The sequence below is a fragment of the Orcinus orca genome, chromosome X (assembly GCF_937001465.1).
Source record: "Orcinus orca chromosome X, mOrcOrc1.1, whole genome shotgun sequence".
Lineage (NCBI taxonomy): Eukaryota > Metazoa > Chordata > Mammalia > Artiodactyla > Delphinidae > Orcinus > Orcinus orca.
The window spans coordinates 116,764,103-116,770,397 of record NC_064580.1 but is presented as its reverse complement, the minus strand read 5'-3'; positions in this window follow the sequence as shown (position 1 = coordinate 116,770,397).

Sequence of the window (6,295 nt, the reverse complement as noted above, 5' to 3'; positions counted from 1 at the left end):
TATAAGTTATACTGTTGACCAATAAACCAATAACTAAGAAAATACTGCACATCCAGAAGAGAACTGGATTCTGGGTGAAACGAACAGGTCCACAGGAGACAATGAGTGACTTGATTTGGCTGCCAGGCACCCCTGGGACCTGGCGGCCACCTGGCAGGAGCAGAAGATGTCTCTGGGAGGAGGGAGGGACTGGATCCCGCCGAAGGTGAAAGGCTGGCCAGCCCCTCCAGGGCGGTGGCGAGCTGTTGGAAGCATTGTCCAGAGGCTGTGCCCAGCTCAGACACCTCCCGGGCGAGTCCAGACGGCTGAAGGCTGCAGGCCGTCGGCGGGATGCGGTGGATGGCAGGGGCCGTGGCGGTGGCAGCGGCAGCGCAGGTCTCTGGGCACCTGTATGCGGGCCTGGGAGTCTGGCAGAGGGCGGGCGGTTGGCAGTGGCCGGGCTGAGGGTGGTCTGTCTGATATGTAATAGGAGCCCGGCTTGCAGCTGGAGCGCACGACCGAGTTTAAGTGTGCAAGGGAGGGGCCGGGCTGGACCGAGAGGGCGGCGGCCTCTCCAGAGCCAGGCCCGGCGGCGGCAGCAGCGGGAACCTGGAGCGCTATTCCTGGAACAAAGGCAAGCACTACGCGGGAGGGGACACGAGCGCGGGGGAGATCACGGCGACCCGAAGGCGAGGGAGAGGGGAGGCGCGGCGGGAGGACGCCGCCTGTGGCGATCTGGGCGGCGGCGACTGGCGCGGCGGACCCTCCCCCGGGCACCCGCCCCCAGGCCCGAGGGGCTCCCGGCCTAGAAGTCCTCGTCCTCCACCCATCCAAAGACCCGCTTCATCTCGGCCAGGAAGCCCCGGTAATCGTTGAGGAGGGGGCTCTGCTTCCTGATGTAGGGGATCACCCACTGCAGGGCGGGCCCGGTCAGCCGGGTGATGAGGAACGTCACCTTCAGGGCATCGTTGGTGAACAGGGTCTCGTCCACTAGCATGTAGGCACCCGTCTGCACGATAAACTCCGGGAGCCGGTCGGTGTCGCCGTCAAACGTCTCGGGGAAGGGGATCGGGTTTCTCCACCGACGCGTCTGGGGCCGAATGGGCAGGGCCAGGAGGGCCTTGATCAGCTGCACTCGGCCGTCCATCGCGCCTTGCTCGTTTCGCTGGGCTCCACAGGGCTCGGTCTATGAGGAGGCGTGGCAGGAAGTGCGTGTGTGCGGAGGCGGGCCCGGTCCCGGGGCGGTCGGGGCTGTGGGCGGGCCCATGGGCGGTACCTGGCGCGGCGGGGCTCCGCCTACATGGCCTGCATTTGCTAGTGCGCAGGCGCGACACTTGGGGGCCGAGTTGGGCGGGGCGGGAGGAGGGGAAGGAGGCGGGGTAGGAATCCGAGGGGCGGGGCCTAGATTTCCTAAGGCGTACGCGGGCGAGGGGCGGGGGCCACGGGCGGAAGCCAAAATACCTAATGTTAAGTGGTGAGGGCGGAGTCCGTTGACATTGGAGAGGGGAGGGCAGAGCGCGTCGGAGAAGAGAAGTAGACCTCGTGCCCACCCTGCCTTTGGGCCACTCATTTTTCTTCCGAGTTCCTTGTAGAACCCTCGGCCTCTGGACGCCCCTTGCATAAGGTTCCGTTGTGAACACATTTTCCTGCTTGTTCATGCATCTCTCAGCCAGAGATTATTGGCACCCGCGCTGCAGCGGTGGTTGCCTGCCACATTAGTGCGAAAGTCCCAAATATTAGCTAACGTAATTTAGAGCAGCATATTCAAAGAATGATGTACCATGAACAGGGAATATAAGGAAGTTTTAATGTTAAGAAATCTCTTAGGGCTTCCCTGGTGGCGCAGTGGTTGAGAGTCCGCCTGCCCATGCAGGGGACACGGGTTCGTGCCCAGGTCTGGGAAGATCCCACATGCCGCGGAGCGGCTGGGCCCGTGAGCCATGGCCGCTGAGCCTGTGCGTCCGGAAAAAAGAAATCTCTTAATCTGCTATATTAAAAGAACAAAAGAAAATAATCAATAGAGAAACTGAAAGGCAAGTGTGAAAGTGAATGGATGCTTTCCAAAAGCAATTTTATACATGTTCAATGTAAGAATAACGGAAAGGAATAACTAAGAGTTTTAACAAATTGGAAAGGAGGAGAGGAAATTAGCCATTACCTGTTATATCAGAATACCATTTTGTGACTGAGTATAAAATTAATATAAATTTATCACCAGCTTTCATAAATACAGAAAATAAGCAGTTAAAATATATAATGGTAGAAGACCCTATTCAGAAAAACAATTCAAAGGAAATAGTGCCTAGAAATGTATTTTTTAAATTGTAAAAATCACATGAAGAAATGTTTTAAATGCTAAAGAGGGATACAAAAGAATACTCAAACAAATGGAATGATATCCCAGATCTGGGGTAGGTTGACTCAATATCATAAAGTTGTTAAATTTCCCTAAGCTATTTTTTAAATAAATTTATTTGTTTTATGTTTGACTGCGTTGGGTCTTCGTTGCGGTGCACAGGCTTCTCATTGCAGTGGCTTCTTTTGTTGCGATGCATGGGCTCTAGGTGCGCGGGCTTCAGTAGTTGTGGTGCACATGCTTAGTTGCTCCGAGGCATGTGGGGTCTTCCTGGACCAGGGATCAAACTCGTGTCCCCTGCATTGGCAGGCAGATTCTTAACCACTGCACCACCAGGGAAGTCCAATTTCCCTAAGTTAAATTATACTTCCAACACATGACCAGTGATGGGATCTTGTCATGAGGCAATATTGTGTTTAATCAAATTATATGCACTATTTTTCCCCCCAACATAATCCTACCAAAATACCAAGAAGATTTTGTTTTGATTAGAGAAGCTCATTTTAAGGTTCACGTGGAAGAATAAACAATGAAAAATAGCACAGAAAATTTTGAAACATAAGGGTAGTGAGGGATGACGTGCTTCAACAGATAATCACAAATATATATTATTATTTATTGGTATATTTTTATTGTCTTTTTCCCCTGACTAAAATACGAGATGCTGGCAACCTCAGGTAGCCATGATGTTAAACAATTCCCTCTGTTTTGTTTTGTTTTTTCAGTAAATGTTCTGGGGATAGGGCTTTCCCACAGCTAGCTCCCAGTCAGGTGAAATAACACTGTCCAGAGAACGGGACTTTTTCAGGGAGCTACAACATCGCAGTTCGAGGAAAGTCCCAACTGTGCCAGACGTAACAAGGTCCTATGAGAACCTTATCCAGCCTACTTCTCCCAGCCCACCTCCTCCCAAACTCCAACCACTCTCCTCACTGCTCCAGCCATTCCGCCCTCCTATTCCTTAAACACAATAAGCTCATTTACTCAGATGCATTCTATTCTCAGGCTGGAAAATGAAAAAGCCAAGGGCCCTTGTAGCAGTTGAGATGAGGGGGTTTGTTCAGGAGTTCTGGGGGTCGAGAAAGAGGGTAAGTATGAAGAAGATTTAGGCTGGTTGGGGGAGGGTTTTGCCAACACCAAGAGAACCAAGTATATCAGAGTACAGGGAAGATCTGGATAAAGGAATCCCTTTTTTGAACTTTGGCCAAATTCCTTTCCAGAAGGATTGTGCAGATTCTAAACTCCTTTAAACAGTGTGTGTTCTGCCCATCACTCAACAACGCCACCAGCAGTGATTTTCTTTTAATAGCAATTGAACGCAATAGATCAGAAAGTGGGTCTATAAGTGCATTAATTTGCAATATTTGATTACTGATAAAGTGGAAATATTTTTGTATCTTTATATTTCGATTGTCTTGCATCTTCTTGGTTGAGTCTAATTAAATGACCGCACATTTTTTGAGGTCTAAGTTTTGTTTATCTATTTGCATAAAGTATTAGTGCATGTATTATGCATTTGTAATAATATAAAACATATCTTCTCACTGCCTTGAATTATCATTTTTGGACAAATGTAATTGTTGACATTTTAATTAATCAGATCGATTTCTGTGGTTATTATACTAGATTCTACACTGGACCAAGATGAAGGAAACATCACAATCTTCTCTTACAGATTTTCTTTAATTTTTTAATCCTATAACTTTTCCACGCATCCAGAATACATTTTTAAGGGTGCACAACATGAGAATCTTCTTTGTTCTGTTCCATTTTTTTAATAAAAATAAGCTTTATTACATTAGTTAATAACTTCACAGGAGGATGAAAATGATTTTAATGGTTTTTATTGGTTTTGGAATAGTGAGCTTCAGAATTAAAATCTACAGGCTGAGATGATACTAAAACTTTCTGAGTTCGATCCACATTTTTTGTACCACTCAGTCTTCCTTTTTATACTCATGCCTCCATCGTGTGACACCTATTGTGTATTCAAGGGGAGAATTAAATTAAAGGATAACTGTTCTTTTGCTCCAAAGCCTGAGGACTCCAGTCACTGAGAGTAACTCTGATACTTGGTGTTAAGTAAAACAGTTACTTCCTTTTGAGAATGGTGATGGTTAAGTTTGCTTCTTAGCCTTTTTGCTGGTTGATTCTTTTTTTTTTTTTTTTTTTTTTTTTTTTGCTGTACGCGGGCCTGTCACTCTTGTGGCCTCTCCTGTTGCGGAGCACAGGCTCCGGACGCGCAGGCTCAGCGGCCATGGCTCACGCACCCAGCCGCTCCGCGGCATGTGGCATCTTCCCGGACCGGGGCACGAACCCGTGTCCCCTGCATCGGCAGGCGGACTCTCAACCACTGCGCCACCAGGGAAGCCCATGCTGGTTGATTCTTGATTTTGATCTCAGTTATGTATATTATTTCATGTAGAAATGGTGTAATGACTCATATTGGTGGAACATTGATGATCTCTAAATCCATACCTTGATTACTTTTAGAAATGTGAAAGATTCATTGCTGGTATTTGGACTTTACTGTGTCTGTGTCATTAGTACTGGCAGGAATGCAGATTTCAGGAACTTGGACATTAACTAGCCTCACTAATCCTGACTTTTATTACAAATGCCCATTGCCCATAGTATCCTAGGGGCACACTTGCAAATTAAGAGCAAATTCCCCATTATATATACATTACCAAATGTCTTAAGTTTTTCTGTTGTTTTCTCCTCAAAGACCTGTGTTCAATGTCAAGTGTTAGTAACATTATGTAATTTTTTAAAATTCTTCATGAATTTGTTCTGGATTAAATGAGCTCATTTCTAGTTTTATCAATTTTTGAACTTACTATGTTACCAATTACTGAAACTAATATAAAAGTAACACAGTTGTATAATGTGCATTTCATGGTCTATTAAGTGGAACACAAACCCCATTTGCATGATTTATTAACCATATTCTTGCATAGTGTATAAAATGTCAGTAATTGGTAACAAAGTGAGAACACATAACCCATTCCAAAGGTTTCTCACCCATAATTTTGTATGAGTCACTTGCTTTATTAATGAAAAGAAAAAATGGAGTTTTGAGACTCCCCTTCTAGAAAATAACTGGCAATACCTTGCAACATAATATTTAATAATTCCCCTATGATGCTTGATTAAAGCACGTTGAACCTAGGTTCATTTTGAAGGGGCAATCAGGTTTCTATAGAGCAGCAGTCTTATCTCGTGATTTGATTCATGCAGTTCCTGTCTTAATAAACTCTTTTGGCCTACCTCACACAGGCTGCATGACTGGGTACTCTGCCCCAACCAAACATTTGCAGAAATTCTTCTGGATAAGGGAAAGGGGAAGTTTGCCCCAGCCACTCATCTTATCAGTTTCCAAGTTACTTAAGTTTCCTGCAGTTGTGTTAGGCTGTCCACCCATTAGCAAGTCTCCTTGTAGATTTGTACAATCACCATTTCCTTCAGGACCTGTGGTGGAAAAGTCTAGTACTGGTCAGCTTATGGGCCTGTGATGAGAAGAGAGTGGACCTGGAACCAACTGTCTGGACCTGCCAGACAAGTAAGTGCACCCTTATGTTATGTGGGGCCACAGATGCTGGGTGGAGGGTAGCACCCATCCCCTGTCAGCTATAACATTATTTAAGGTGGTGTTGAAATGCCTTCCCTTAGTCTCTAAGATAGGAACTTCCAACAATGTCAGGGTCACTCCCTGGGCACTGCTTATTAACTCCATGGTTCAGGCACTGTGTCTATAATCAGTCAGTGGCATCTTTTTCCAGTCCTTATTCATGTTCCTTTGTTCACTGTGGGTGCCACTATTACAGACACGTTGAATTTATTAGAATGTCAGATTTCCAAAAAGCCTGATCATGACATATTCCCATCAAAGTTTTGATCTGTCTTTTTATCCTTTTGGAAAACCCTTGTAATACCAGGCAGAAGCAGGATGGACTGGAA